The sequence below is a fragment of the Zophobas morio genome, unplaced genomic scaffold (assembly GCF_036711695.1).
Source record: "Zophobas morio isolate AGI-343-1 ecotype UQ-CSIRO unplaced genomic scaffold, CSIRO_AGI_Zmor_V1 ptg000049l, whole genome shotgun sequence".
In the NCBI taxonomy this organism is placed as follows: domain Eukaryota; kingdom Metazoa; phylum Arthropoda; class Insecta; order Coleoptera; family Tenebrionidae; genus Zophobas; species Zophobas morio.
In genome coordinates this window covers 1,090,239-1,106,982 of record NW_026972154.1, presented here as the reverse complement: position 1 = coordinate 1,106,982, position 16,744 = coordinate 1,090,239, and the positions used below count along the sequence as shown (strand labels likewise).

Below are 16,744 nucleotides of genomic sequence, written 5' to 3'. Positions count from 1 at the left end.
GCCATAGAAGAATGGAGTTCAAGAATAGATAACTGGCACGTTTTCGAAGATTTTAGAAAATTTTATCGAGAAGAATTGGACTGTCAAAAAAGAGTTGGAACCGGGAGATTTCCGTGAAGTTCTAGAACGCTGGCAAAGTTAGAATGATTTTCTGTTTGGGATAAAGAAAAAATAGACGTTGAAGAAAGAACTTGATAAGCAGTTCCAAAATATTCTAGAATGTTTTTGCCACGAAATGCTCGTATTTTGAACATGAATTAAAAGGGTTTTAGAAGAATCGAGAAAAGAAGCGGTTCTAGAAGAATTTTAAGGAATGTCACTTTTGGCAAATTATTAAAAAAAAAAACTGCTAGTCAACCTTAATTTATTATGATAGAATAGTTATCGTTTAGGAAATATCGTTGTACCCTATAAAATTTTATTGACAATAACGAGGCGGGCAGTAGTACAATGGTAAGAAATATTTATGGCTCACACCAGTAAACCCAAATTTGGCGGAGAACATTTAGCAGGTAGTTGTACTCATAAAATAATGGTCATTTTTGTTCGTGAGTAACTATGGTCCCTGTCCGGACCTGGATTATTCTGTTTTCTAGCATCTGGAGATTACCGCGACGCGACAACTTTAAGTTGTAAATATCTCTTCCTATTGTACTACTGTCTGTCTCGTTATTGTCAATAAAATTTTATACAGTACAACGATATTTCCTAAACTATATATGTATGTAGAAAGAGAGCAAGAAAAATGAAGTTCAAGAAACAGATAACTGGCACGTTTAAGAAGATTTTAGAAAATTCTATTAAGAAAAATTGAACTTTCCAAAGAGAGTTGAGAACGGGACATTTACATGAAGTCCTAGGACGCTGGCCAAGTTAAGATGATATTCTATTTCGGACAAAGGAAAAAAGGCGTTGAAGAAAGAAATTATTAAGCAATTCCAAACTATTGTAGAATGGTTTTGCTACGAAGTTCTGGTAAGATCATGAATTAAAAGAGTTTTAGAAGAATCTAGAGAAGAAGCGGTTCTAGAAGAATTTTATTTGGAAACAAGAAAAAAAAATACAACTTGAAAAGAGAATCTTGAAAGCTTATGTTCATAATCTGAAAGAACTGAAGAAATATCACTTTAAGAAAATTATTCTTGAACAAAAAAACTGCTAGTTAATAAGAATGGAGTTCAAGAAATGGAGAATTGGCACGTCTTCGAAGATTTTAGAAAATTTTATCTAAAGGAATTGGACTGTCAAAAGAGAGTTGGAAACGCGAGATTTCCATGAAGTTCTAGAACGCTGGCAAAGTTAGGACGATTTTCTATTCGCTGAAGAAAGAACTTAATAAGCAGTTCCAAAATATTCTACAATGCTTTCGCTACGAAGTTCTGGTAAGATCGTGAATGAAAAGGGTTTTTGAAGAATCCAGAAAAGAAGTGGTTCTAGAAAGCTTCTGTTCATAATTTGGAAGAACCGAAGAAATATCGCTTAAAGCAAATTATTCTTGAAAAAGAACCTGCTAACAGACCTGAATTTATTATGATAGAAGAGATGGGAAAAGAGAAGCAATGGGAGAATGAAGTTCAAAAACGGATAACTGGCACTTTTTACAAACATTTTTGAAAATTTTATCTAAAAGAAGTTGAAAGCGGGAGATTTCCATGAAATTCTAGAACGCTGGCAAAGACGATATTATACTTACTTGGGACAAAGAAAAAAAATAGACGTTAATCAGGAGTTCCAAAAAATTCTAGAATGCATTTGCTGCGAAGTTTTGGTGAGATCATAAATTAAAAGGGTTCTAAAAGAATCGAAAAGAGAAGCGGTTCTAGAAGAATTTTATTAGAAAACAAGGAAAAAAATAGAGGTTGAAGAGAGAAGTTCTAAAATTATTCTGTTCTGAATCTGGAAAAAAAGAAAAATGTGGCCATGGGCACATTTTTTTTAAGAAAAAAATGCCAGTTGACCTCAATTTACTATGATAAAAGAATTCTATATGGAAAGAGAAGCAACAAGAAGAAACAGATAGGTAGCACATTTTTGAAAGATTCTAGAAAATTCTGTAGTGAAGACGTTTCCTACTGAATGAAATAGTGGTGATATATCACAAAAGAGTTAGAAACGGCAGATTCCCATGAAGAAGAAGGAAAAAATACAAATTAATGAGGAGTTGAAAAAAATTCTAGAATGCTTCTTTTTGCGAAATTATTTATTTTTATTAGCAAAAATGTTTTCCACACATACAAGTCTTACAACATTTTACATATTTCACTTAGGATTTTTTGAGGCGGGATATACAAATAAATTTTGAATTATTTGTTATTTATAGCATTCGGTTTTGCATTTTCTAAATTATACATTGAGGAAAAATTTTGATTTTTTTTTCAAAAATTTGGGTATCGAAGATGACAACAAGGGTGGATTCATAAACGATACCATATGTTATTTTATCAAATTGAAGTAGCATTTACTATGCAAAATTTTGAGATGACGTCATCAAATTGTTGGTGGGAACGATTAGATAAATTTTGGTCAGTGTTTTACGATCTACGTGAGACTTCTGGCATACCTAAAATTTCACAATAATCAGTCCAGTAGTTTTGGAGATTATTTGTCTAGAAATCCATTTTTACGCCCGGGAAGTAAAAAATTTCATTACCAATGATGGCATACTAGATAAGGGAAAGTATATAAATTTACCATTAAAAAGTGGAATTTTCCAAGTTTGAAAATTTTAAATAATCGTAATATTTTTCAAACCATAAACAACGCTTTTTTTGGTACCAAAACATGCAAAAGGATTAAAAAAAAATTAAAGGATTAGCAGCCGTTTTCAGACTTACTATGTTTAGAAAGAAAAAATTATTTCAAAATTTCCAAATAAAAATAGAAAAAAGAAGAGTCAAATCAGTGTCTGGTGTAAATCTGAAAATAGGGTATGGATTATTTTTCTAATAATTTTTTATCTATGTACAGTAGAATTCTTTAAATTCAGGCAAAGTGTTGTAAAAACTGTACTAATTAAAACATCTGGTATGTTACTATTTCTGTCTTTGTCCAACACAGTGTATTTACACTTCTTAGCATTTTAGAGGGGTAAATATAGTGTGTCGGACGAAGACAGAAAAAGAAACTACCGTTTTACAACACCTTACCAAAATTAAAAGAATTACAGTATAATATTTGTCAAAGTAAAGCACTGCAAGTTTAGTTTTGAAATATATTTTATCTTTTCAAAAAGTGAATAATCAGATACAATAGTCCCTTAAAACAATAAAAAAATTTTGATCAACGATTTACCTTGCTTATGATAACCCTAAAAGATTTGTTGTGAAATTTTGATTGTTTTTCCAAAAATTTAAATACCTACTTAGGATAAAAAATCAGACGGTTTCATAAACTGCAAGTCAAGGAATATGCTATTTTATAAAAATTTAAATAACATCATTGTTCAATAATAATGGGTCCAATAGTTTCGGAGATTGTTTCTGTATAAAAATCGACACAGACGACACACGTTAGATACACAGGCGGAAAAGGGGAATCTATTTTTTCATACTACAAGAGTCATGAAACGTCAAAAAAATATCAAAGTACTGGTCTTTTTTTTGTGAATATCGCATTTGCCAAAATCGGTCTTATCTTAGCAGGTACTACCCCCGCCCACCCACCCTTTGTTTTCTGAGAAGTTATGTCATCTGCTAAAATCGGTCTTATTTTAACAGCTACTGGCCCCGCCCACCCGCCCTCTATTTTCTTAGAAGGATCTCATTTGCCAAAATGAGTCTTCTCTTAGCAACTGACAGAAATTTTTGTTTATAAATTTTTGATGTCATGGTTTTATAGAAATTCCCACAAAAGTACTGAAACTTTTTTTGCCTTAAATCCTTTTCCAGAAGTGTTCATTCTCTAAAATACTGTGCACACCCGTAGTACCAAAAAAATTGCTTATTTTGAAAAAAATACACAAATTTCGAAATTCACCAACATGTGAGACTCATGGGTGAAAATTGTCCAATATAAAAGACGTCCAGAAGTTAGGTATAATAAATTTATCGTATTATCAAAACAGCATTTTAAAATGTGTAAGGTTATGTATACCAAACTTTCTTGTAAAAGGGTCATTTTGACAAATGTCGAATTTCATGTTTTCCTGGTTTTCACGACTCATAGAATACGAAATTGTAGGTTTCCCTTTGGCGTGTGTTCGCTGAGAATTTGTTAGACAAATAATCACATCTATTATTAAACGCTTACCTACAATCTGTTATCTTTTTCAACTTAAATTTTTTATCGTTAAATCAATTGATATTTTCCAAATTAAAAATAACTATGTATTTTATATGAATAAAAAAAACAAGGCCTCGCACATCTTTCCTGGTATTTTTTTAAGTTATTTTATGTAACTACAGACAATAATTAAAATTCTAAAATAATTGCTAACCGTCAATTTTCGACAGCGAATAGAATTCAAACTTCTATACATTCAAAGCGAAATCGAAAGTCGAAATCCACGTAAAAAGAGCTTTCCACAGATTTTATTTTTACGATATTTTGAAATGATTCATACTCAGTGTTAAAAAAATCTAATAAACGAAAACAATAATTAAACGAGGTTTAGATTTGGTGCATTCTTTCCAACCGTGATTATCACGTTCAGATAACATCGAAGGATCAGAACTCGGGGCAAACGCTATTTAGATTAGAAAAATATTGTCGTTCAGAGAAAAATACTTACACAGCAAATTTTTTGTTTTAATTTAAGGATACATTTCTTCTAATTACGAATACGTTTTGACCACGATATTTATAAATGAATAATAATTATTAATTCAAATAATTAATGAAAGGTTCCATTGTACCTAATAATAATAGCATTTTGTTATGATATCTGCAGTTACAACAAGATTATCTTCTCTGTGTTTATCGGTGTAATTATTAATAATATCCATTAGCTGTAGCTGGCTACACTTAGCTTAGGTCCCTCATTTATATTTTATTTAATCATATTTGTTGTAAAAACTAGTTATTTATTTTTACGAATTCGTCAAAAAAAGATTTCAAAAAGTTAAAAATAGCTCGTCACGCTTTGTTACAAGTTCCCGTCAATTCACACAATATAAATAAATCTACATAAACCAAAAAGTGATCTATTTATGCATTTAGAATAACTAGCAGCGTTTATGCAAACATTCCCGTTTTTTCGCTAATTATTTCTACTATCGCAGATTTGAATTCACATCGCGATGAAGAAAAGGAAGAGAAAAACGAAAAACGAAAGCAAAAAAACGATAGCGTGTGAACTGGACGCAGCAAAGCGACCATTTTCACACAAATTATTCATAGAAAACAGTTAAGTTTTAATAAGGGATATTAATTTATACGAGCTTTAAAGGAAATCGCTGATATTAGCATTATTGATGGGCTTTTCTATTCTCCTGCGTTGATCTCATTGAGGAATGGGTCGATATTATGTTATTTTAGATACTCGATTCGAGTATTTAAACGACGAAAATAAACACTGGAACACATAATCGGGAGAGTTTTACGCATTTACGATCGTGCGAAACTGGTACTTGTGGGCGGTGGGAATTTGGTACATGGAAAAAACGAAATACCTACTTGGATAGAATTTGCGATTTTTCATATTTATTACGTGATTTTATATTACGTACTGTGAACTGTACTTGTAAATCACGTCCAATTAACACGATATTAATTATTTTTATTAATTTCGAAACACGTTTAAAAATTATCTGTCGCCTTATTATCCACAAATTCGCCAAATTTTTTTTTAATTAGGTTTAACGTCTGCACTGGAAGTAATTTTATCGCAATGACGGTGTACAGTTTGCAACAAAGTAAATCACGCAGTGAGTTCTAATGTGGTTTCTTTATTTCTTTATTCATGCAGCATGACCTATTATTATGCAACTTATATTAACAAAGTGGTTCAGTTTTTTCAATGCAAATGGTGGTTGTTCACTTAAATGTGTTATTACTCTAATGCCTGTAATAAAGGACCTTTCCCTAGTTATTTATCTTCATTGGATGTAAGTACATGAAATATTGTCACCTTGACACAATATTGATGCCACTGGGTTAGTTCTTAAGCTCTTGAGCCGCTGAAAATCGACACCAAACGACAGGCATTTTTTTAAGTTAGCTCTAAATACAACCCTAGATATTATAACAAAATTTATGTTTTCATCCCTTCCGAAAATGTGATGACGTCATCTCTCAATTTTATTGAGTAAGTTTCGTTTGAAGTTTATAGGCTACTTCGTTTCCACATTTTAATAATGCCTACTTTTACGAGTTATCGTAAAAATGTGTAGTTATCTTCTCTAAAAAGCTAATAACGTCATTTTTACTTTTCCCCAGCAGAATTTTCTTTTCATGTACACAAACTTCACATTAAAAACTATTTTAAAAAAGAAGATGACGTCACATACTTTTTCGAGGGCATGAGTACAGAAATGTCAGCTGATCTGTAATCTCGCAAAGCTTGTTATTGTGTCTAGTTTTAAATTTACTTTTACTTTTAGTCTTAAAGTTTATCTTGGCATGGGGTCACCGTAATCACCTTATTATGTACACCTTGAAGTACACGTACAGTTTCAAAGACTGGTTTCCTAGTTCCCGAAATTATCTTTTTAATATACGGGGTGTTCAAAAAATAACTCATTAAGTCTATGACACGTTGATAAGGATTGAAAAAATTAATTTAAGCTGCAAAAGGAGTAACGTAATCTCCACAAAAAAATTAAAAATTCCGCAAACATAAATTCGCGTCAAATTTGAAAATTTGTTGTGTCATGGATTGTTGACTAGAGTGAAGAGGTGTTGATTAACGATGATTTTATTTATAAAACACAGAATAATAATTCAGCCAAATTTGAAAACATTAAAATATATTCCGACTCTATATCAATTTTAAAAGCAAATTTTTATACATGTTTTGTAAATAAATGAAAAAAAAAAAAAACGCTGAGTAACGCACTTGTAACAATTTTATCAGAATTAGCTAACAATGTTAAATCCGGCAACAGTGCATTGAGATATTAAAAAAGAACTCAGTATAACTTGAAATACTGTGATCAAATGACACACAAATATGCTGAAATTTCGAGAAAAATATAATCTCTCTGTTGAATTCGTTATCGACGACTTGTAGTCTAACCTGTTTGTCACACGAGCCTAGAATAATAAAGCGGTTCGCTCGATTTTCATTATCTTTTTGCATTTCAGCCAATCGTGTGTCGAAAATTATAAAATTGATCGTTTTACGTTGATTATACGTCATAGTGGTAAATAATTAACCATTATTTGTATTTTAATTGTAAAATAGTTAAAGAGTGAATAAAATGAAATACCTTGTGACTACCAGTCCTGTCATAAAAAATTGTATAAGAAGTACAATGAAATTTAAAAATGAAACAATGCGTTTTGGTCAATTTCAGTACTTTAAACTTTGACAGAAAACGCTGAAACAAAAACAAAATTTAGTGTAAAAATGTGTATTAAAAACTTGCTTATAAATGTCTATTAAATCTACGAGAATCGATGGTAAGGTGTCGGCTCGATTATGTCTCATTTAGACTTTATGTTTACACCGTTGCCATGGAAACCGCGCCTCTAGCCGCTGCATTTGGCTGAAATTGTTTGATTTTATATTTATTAAAAAATTGTACTTACTCTATCTTACGACCATAAAATTGTAGTGAATAATGAGCCACCCGCGATTTATTAATAAAAATATTTATGGCAAAATGAGACTTTCATAAATATTTTAATACCTAGACATAACACGTATGATAAATTTTTGTGGATGTGGGGGTTGTGAAAAAATAATACATTGTTTTGTTTTGTGTGTATCCTCACTAGTAAGTTAAAACTAAACGTGTGTGAACAAATATTTTTTTACTTTTATTGAATGTATTTTTGTATTTATTTCCGTTACACAATTTCGTCTATTAATTGGTAATAAATTAATAACAGCCTGTTTTAAATTTTTGTATTTAACTCGTCAATCAAATTGTGTCCTCCCATCTCAAAAGATCACGAGCCGCCACTGGTTTTAATTTTGAGATATTTGGCAATGTTGTTTTTAACTTTATTTTGAACGAAAAAACATGTGATTATCAGTTATAAAAAAATTGTGGAAGATTCTATAAGAAGTGCAATGAAATTTACATTTTAAAAAATCAAAATTTGGAAGTAAAATCACTGTAGAAACATATATTTAATAAAAATGAACTTGCGTATTTACGTACATGAAATCTAAGAGAATGAACAAAATTTTCGTAGCATGTTGATAAATAATAAGTAATTTTTGTACAACTTTTGAACAAAAAAATTGGAAAATCTGACAATATCTCCATATGAAAACAAAAGTTTTTTTTAGACAGCATTAAAAACACGATCAAAAACCGCCATGGATTTTTGAAAGTTTGTCTTTGATTGCTGCACTTTCAACTCAAACTGTCAAATGACGGTTTGAAAAGACGGAAATTCTATCAAAGTCAACTTTATAGAAATAATGAATATAAAATACATTTTAATAGGTGTTTTATGTTTATTCACTCAATATTAGTGACCTGCGAAAATTTCAATAGGAATTCCTTATAATAGGTTTCTATGACAAATTATAAAATTTAATTAAACGTCAAAAGAACGTCAACTAGAAAATTTCAATTGGAGATTATTTTGTCAAATTATTTTGTATCGAATTTTGCAGTTCTTAAAGTTGTTGCTACTTTAACCTAGCTAAGAAATGTGTTGACTGAAATTCCATAAGAGTATTTTTTACCAAATACTCAATAGATGTTTTATGTTAATTCACTCAATGTTAGTGACTTGCGAAAATTTTCCATTTTTTTGTAATATTTGAGTTGTCTAGAAAAAATATCTAAATTAGGGCTTGCAAAAGAACGTCAACTAAAAAGTTTCAAATTGTGATTATTTTGTGAAATTATTTTGTCTAAATATTTTATCGAATTTCGCAGTTCTTAAGGCTCTAGTTACATTGACCTAGCTAAGAAATTGTGTCGACTGAAGTTCCATAAAATTATTTTTTACCAAATATTTATTTCATAAATGTTTTAAATGACATAACCAACTTTATACAGAGGATGAATAGAAAATACATTTTAATAGATGTTTTATGTTTAGTAACTTTATGTTTTAATTTTGAAATATTTCGCAATGTCTAGTTTTTAGTTTTTTCTTAAACGAGTAAAGAATGCGACCATCAGACAAAAAATAATTACGGAAGATTCTACAAGAAGTACAGTGAAATTTAAAAATGACAAAGTACTTTTTTCGGTAATCTCAACACTTTAAGATTTGACAGAACCCGTTGAAACAAAAATCAAAATTCAGCAGTCTAATCAGTAAGAATGCACAACATTTTTTTAGCATGTACACTGATTCAAAAAAAGTAATATTACAAGTTTTGAACAAAAAAAAAAACTTAAATAAATGGAAAATCTAATATCTCTAGATAATTCCAAAAGCATTTTTTTACTTTAATTTATCTTCAAGTACTGTCATAATGACATAACGAGAAGCCAATAAAAAAACGACTAAAGGTAGCCATGAATTTTTGAAAGTTTGTTTTTGATCGTTGCAAACTTTGAAATTGACAGTATTCTAACAAGACGAAAAATCTATCAAAGACAAACCCTCAAAAATACATAGCTGTTTTAGATTTTGTTTTTTATTGCTCTCTAGGGGCAAATGCGTGGCGATTTCCAGAATAAAGTGCCTTTTATACGGCTTAACTCTGATATGTTTGTCACACAAGCTTAGGATAATAAAAGACTTTAGTCGATTTTCATTAACTTTTTTAGTTTTATGCCAAACATGAAATTTCATGAGTTAATTACAGGTAGTCAAAATAATTTCTAAGAAGAAAAAATGTTTTTATATGTTATAGGATTTTCTAGAAATTTTAAGAAGTAATTTTACGTTCTAATTTTGAAATGTTTCGCAGTGCTGTATTCAGTTTTTTTTTAACGAGCCAACAATGTAACTACCGGACAAAAAATAATTATGGAAGATTCTGCAAGAGGTACAATGACATTTAAAAACTAGAAAGTGTTTTCTTCGTTAATCTAAATTACTTTAAACTTTGACAGAATACGTTTAAACAAAAATGAAATTTCTTGGTCTAATCAGTGTAAGAATTTTAGAAAAAATATAAAAAAATCTACAAAATTTTCTTAGTATCTACCTACATTAATTCACAAAAAGCAATTTTGGTACAACTTTTGAACAAAAAAAAGCAATAAATGGAAAATCTGACATCTCAACATAATTCAAGAGTATTTTTTACATTAATTTAACTCCAAGTACTGTTATAGTGAAATACCGAGAAGGCAATAAAAAACACAATCAAAAAGAGCCATGAATTTTTGAAAGTTTGTCTTTGATCGTTGCGTTTTCAAACCAAACTTTCAAATTGACAGTATTCTGACAAGACGAAAATTCTATCAAAGACAAATCTTCAAAATTCCATAGCTGTCTTTGACTTTGTTTTTTATTGCTCTCCCTCTCTCTACTTCCAAAATAAAGTGCGTTTTCTACTGAATTAATCACAGACGGCTCACGTGTGGTGTGTGTGTCACACAGGCTTAGGATAATAATAATATTTATAATAGCAGTTTAGTCGATTTTCGTTATCTTTTTTAATTTTACCCTAAACATGAAATTTCTAAAATGCATCATTTGTTGGGCTAATTACAAGTAGTCAAAATAATAAAGAAAAAAAATCTCTGTGTAATTTATACGATTTTTTAAAAATGTTAAGAAGTAACTTTATATTTGAATTTTGAAATGTTTCCGAATGCTGTTTTTTGATATTTTTAACGTCAAAAAATCATTGCGGAAGATTCTAAAAGAAGTACAACGAAGTTTAAAAATAAAAAAGTGCTTTATTCGTTAATATGAATACTTCCAATTTTGACAAAACCCATTGAAACAAAAATCTAAATTCGGCAGTATAATCAGAGTAAAAATTTTAGAAAAAATATAACAGAATGTACAAAATTTTCTTAGTACAACTTTTGAACAAAAAAATAAATAAATGAAAAATCTCATGTCTCAGCATAATTTCAAAAGTATTTTTTATTTTAATTTAACTTCAAGTACTGTCATAATAAAATCGAGAAAGCAATAAAAAAAAACGATTAAAGTTTGTCTTTGATCGTTGCATTTTCAACCCAAACTTTCAAATTGACAGTATTCCGAAAAGACGGAAATTCTGTCAAAGACAAATCTTCAAAAATGCATAGACGTCTTTGATTTTGTTTTTTAATACTCTCTAGGGGGAGTGCCTGGCGATTTCGAAAATAAAGTGCGTTTTATATTGAATTAATCGCAGACGGCGTATGTGTGGTGTGTTTGTCACACAGGCCTAGGATAATAATGGAATTTGGTCGATTTTCATTACCGTTTTTAGTTTTAAGCCAAACATGAAATTTCTAAAATGTATCATTTATTGGGTTAATTAGATCTAGTCAAAATAATTTTTGAGAGAAAAAAAATGGTTGTATAATTTATAGGTTTTTTGCAAATCTTAGGAAATAACTTTATGTTTTAATTTTGAAATATTTCGCAATGTAGTTTTTAGTTTTTTCTTAAACGAGTAAACAATTTTACTACCAGACAAAAATAATTATGGAAGATTCTGCAAGAAGTACAATGAAATTTATAAATGTAAAAGTGATTTTTCTGTTAATCTCAACACTTTCAATAGTCTAATCAGTGTAAAAATTTAAATAAAAAGTAATTTTAGTGCAACTTTTGAACAGAAAAAAAAAACACAAATGGAAAATCCAAATTCTCAACATAATTTTAAATGTATTTTTTTACTTTAATACTATCATAATGAAATACCGCGAAGGCAATAAAAACAGGATCAAGAACAGCCATGAAAGTTTGTCTTTGATCAGTGCATTTTCAAACCAAGCTTTCAAATTGACAGTATTCCGACAAGACGAAAATTCTATCAAAAACAAATTTTTAAAAATCCATAGCTGTTTTTGAGCCTAGGATAATAAAAGAATCGATTTTCATTGGCTTTTTCAGTTTTACGCCAGTTTTACATGAAATTTCAGGAGTTAATTACAGGTTGTCAAAATATTTTCTAAGAATTTTTTTTTTAATAAGTATAGGATTTTCTAGAAATTTTAAAAAGTAACTTTACGTTTTAATTTTGAAATGTCTTGTAGTGCTGTATTCATTTTTTTTTTTAACAAGCCAACAATGTAACTACCAGACAAAAATAATTATGGAAGATTCTACAAGAAGTACAATGAAATTTAAAAACGAAAAAATGCTTTTTCCGTTAATCTGTATATATACTTACTTTAAACTTTGCCAAAATCCGTTTAAGCAAAAATCAAAATTCGTCGTCTAATCAGTCTAAAAATTTTGGAAAAAATATAAAAGGATAGGTACACAACATGTTCTTAGTATGTACATTGATTGATAAAAAGCAATTTTAGTACAACTTTTGAACAAAAAAAAAAACAATAAACGGAAAATCTGACTTCTCAACACAATTCCAAAAGTATTTTTTTACTTTAATTTAACTTCAAGTACTGTAATAATAAAATACCGGCAAAGCAATAAAAAACACGATTAAAGATAGCCATGAATTTTTGAAAGTTTGTCTTTGATCGTTGCATTTTCAACCCAAACTGTCAAATTGACAGTAATCTAATAATACTAAAATTCTGTCAAAGACTGAATCTTAAAAAATCCATCACTGTGTTTGATTTTGTTTTTTATTGCTCTCTTTCTATTTCCAAAATAAAGTGCTTTTCCTATTGAATTAATCACATACGACTTAAGGGTGGTGTGTTTGTCACACAGGCTTAAGGTAATTATGGAAATTAGTTGATTTTCATTAACTTTTTTCAGTTTTATGCGAAACATGAAATTTGTAAAATGTGTAATCTATTGGGTTAATTACAGGTAGTCAAAATATTTCTAGGAAAAAAATGTTTTTATAAGTTATAGGATTTTCTATAAATTTTAAGAAACAACTTTACATTCTAATTTTGAAATGTTTCGCAGTGCTGTATTCAGTTTTTTTAACGAACCAACAATGTAATTACCAGATAAAAATAATTATGGAAGATTCTACAAGAAATACAATTAAATTTAAAAACGAAAAAGTGCTTTTTCTGTTAACCTGAAAATACACTTTAAACTTTAACAGAACTCGTTTAAACAAAAATCAAAATTCGTAGTCCAATCATAATAAAAATTTTGAAAAGTATAGAAGAATGCACCAAATTTTCTTAATATGTTCACTGATTCATAAAAAGCAATTTTAGTACAACTTTTGAACAAAAAAAAAACAATAAATGGAAAATCTGACCTCCCAACATAATTCCAAGAGTATTTTTTTACTTTAATTTAACTTCAAGTATTGTAATAATGAAATACCGATAAAGCAATAAAAAACACTATCAAAGATGGCCTTGACTTTTTGAAAGTTTGTCTTTTCAATCCAAACTGTCAAATTGACCGTATTCTAACAAGACGAAAATTCTGTCAAAGACGAAATCTTTAAAAATCCATGGCTGTCTTTGATTTTGTTTTTTATTGCTCTGTTTATATTTCCAAAATAAAGTGCGTTTTCTATTGAATTAATCACATACGGCGTAAGTGTGATGTGTTTGTCACACAGGCTTAGGATAATAATAATAATACTAGTAATAGGAGTTTAGTCGATTTTTATTATTATTTTTTAGTTCTACGCCAAACATGAAATTTCCATCTAAAATGTATCATTTATTGGGTTAATTACACGTAGACGAAATAATAAAGAACAAAAATGTTTGTGTAATTTATAGGATTTTCTAAATATTTTAAGAATACTTATTTTATGTTTTAATTTTGAAATGTTTCGAAATGCTGTTTTTTGTTTTTTTAAGGTTAAAAATTCATTGTGGAAGATTCCTAAAGAAGTACAATGAAATTTAAAAATAAAACTTTGACTGAACCCATTGAAAGAAAAATAAAAATTCAGCAGTCTAATCAGTTTAAAAACATAAAAAAAATAAGAGAATGTACAAAATTTCCTCAGTATGTTGATTCATAAAAAGCAATTTTAGAACAACTTTTGAACAAAAAAAACTGTAAAATCTGACTTCTCGATATAATAAAAACACAATCAAAGACAGCCATGAATTTTTGAAAGTTTATCTTCGATTGATGTCATTTTAATGAAGTTTCAAATAAGACTGTTTCTTATTGACACACATTAATTTTTCATGTCCTACATGCTCTGACCACAACCACCGTTGATCAAAAAATTTTTGATGAGTCATGTGGTAGGTATATACGAATTCAGTGCAACTTTGTTTGTAATATTTCTATCAAATTTATAGGCACGAATTTTTAAATATGAAACAAAAAAAAGAAAATTGCGAAATTTACAATAAAAATTAAATGAAAAACGCAAGAGAAAAAACTCAAAATTATGTAAATTATATTTTAGTGTAGTAGTTTTCGTTTCCAACTAAATTTTAGGTGCATTCGCAATTTGTTTTATGGGTAATAAAAATATGGATGTTTGTTTTAAAACTATATAACCACAAAATATGAATGATGCTCTTTCATAACTACACCTTGTATATTGTTGTTAGTATAGGAAAAAACATTTTCTAATAGGTAGATAAATTTTAATGTCCAAACATTATAAAAGAAGACAACGACCACACTTAAGTTAAGTACCGCTTCATTTGTAAAATATTCAGTGCTACCTTAACTTTTTTAAAACGATCGAACACCCTTAACCAGTCATAATTGGTTTTACAAGTCATTGTGTTGTCTCTTTGTTATGCGGGCGCTGGAGTTAGAAAATTATTACGAATTTTAGAAAAACCACAACAAAACATAAAACGTTTAAAGAATGCGTTTTCCTCAAACTCCAAGTTTAAACGGTAACATAATCCACAGAAATAAAAATCGAACAATAAACAATAAAATATAAATTACCAACACAAACACTCATAATCCCCGTAGAAACTCAGCACATTTTTCATCTATTCGATTTATTAGATTATGTTTGATAAAGCGATCAATTCCAGTTTTAGCAGGTTATCGCCTATCACCTGATTAACACTCATGTCAAATCAGTGATTTCGCCGAGAATCTCCTCCAGTAAAAACCAGACGTAAAAATAATCCTCAAAGTAGAGTCAACAAGATAACACAAAGGCGTCATTTTTAAAATAAGCCCGCAGCAAATAGAAAAAAACGCAAGTCAAAAATAACGGAAGCTCCGACATTCCTCTTCGGTTGACGTTTCTTGCAAAAAAATCGGCGAGCGGAAGAGGAGCAAGCCCAAACACCGATAACGGTGGAAACAAAACAAACCGATGAACACAAACAAAGATAGCGCGCGAAAAAGTGCGGAAGGCCGCCGATAAGGTTTTTTTCGTCTATCGGGTGAAAATCGCATCGTTTCGAATGCAGTTAAGCCGCTTTACGAGCGCTTTACGGTCGAAAATTGTTTATTTGGAGTAAGCGGAAGCTGAGGCTCTCAATCAGAACAAGAACTTACATGGGAAAAAATCCGGCGTCCGAAGCTGGCGAGCGATTTCGGGGAGGAATCTCACTCGAGCTCGGGAAAATTTAGGGTGAGAAGGCGCTTTTTTCGGCGCGATAAAAACCAAAATGGCTGTGCAAACACGCTATTTTTATCGTTAAATTCTAATATTTGTGGAAGCCATTTTTCTGGCGGAAAAGTGCGCCAATATTATTGAATTTATGCAAATTTGTGCGTTCACTATCGATTGCCGCAAGTGCATGCACTTATTGCGAGGGAAAAATGCACTAACCATCTGAGCCACTTTTTACCCACATTCTGGCACTATAACCTCACTAAACAAAAAATTCCAAAACATAAACACACAGTCGCGGTGGCACTGGACGCACGTGGTACGCGATCGTCTTTTTTTTCACGACGGTTTTACTGGGAAATGGTTCATTTTAGACCATAGGTGTCTATGATTTGGAGTTTGAAACAGAGTTGAACATCTTAGTATGTAGTAAGAAAGCTGCATATAGAAATGAAGGCGGCGAAGGTGGGGGGGATACGAAATTGCATAAGTTTTAGAACACAGTGCATTTTGCATTGGAACGGATAAGGACAGACACTCGGCTTATAAAATAGTCTGTTTCGTTATTTTTTCTTGCGGATACTTTGGGGGGTTTTGGCGCTTTGAACACGCGATTATTTCGACGAAAAAATCGACGAGTGCAGGCTGCTGTGACGTAACTTCTGACCAAATAAATTAAAACTTTATCTAGATAAATGCCCGATATTATAAGTATGCTCGGTTATTAATGTCGCTTTCAGCATGCGAGGTTACGTAATTTTTAGCAATTTTTAAGCCCGCTCCAATTGCACATTTATCGCACGAATTATTATCGTCAGATTTCCCTTTTTCGCCGGTGATAACGCCGATTATCCGACAGTCGTATAAATAGACATTTTTTCTTTCTATTTAGTAAAGGTTGCGGATATCTGACACGCTTTATTTTGGTTTATGACTTATTTTATGACAATTAACTGCCGAAGGTTATAAATTATCTCCCAATATGTTTTGTAACAGTTTATTTACAAAGAGAAGATTATGGACAATAACACGTGAATCGTTAAATTTATTCAGCCAGAAATGATTCTCTTAAATGACAACACCGAAATCTGGCACAACCATGACTGGCAT

The 16,744-nt window shown here is 30.1% G+C and overlaps 1 protein-coding gene across 5 annotated transcripts in view; it reads right to left on the bottom strand.

Annotated features, from left to right (window-relative positions):
* The window catches only part of LOC135142580 (zinc finger protein 768-like), a 159,258-nt gene extending 143,193 nt beyond the window's left edge, over window positions 1–16,065 (bottom strand). For 4 of the 5 annotated variants that reach the window (XM_064074301.1, XM_064074306.1, XM_064074304.1 and 1 more), the window contains exon 1: window positions 15,854–16,065. The gene's annotated coding sequence lies outside the window, so the exon portion shown is untranslated. The other variant, XM_064074302.1, reaches the window with a different exon arrangement.
* Window positions 16,066–16,744: the final 679 nt, after the last annotated feature.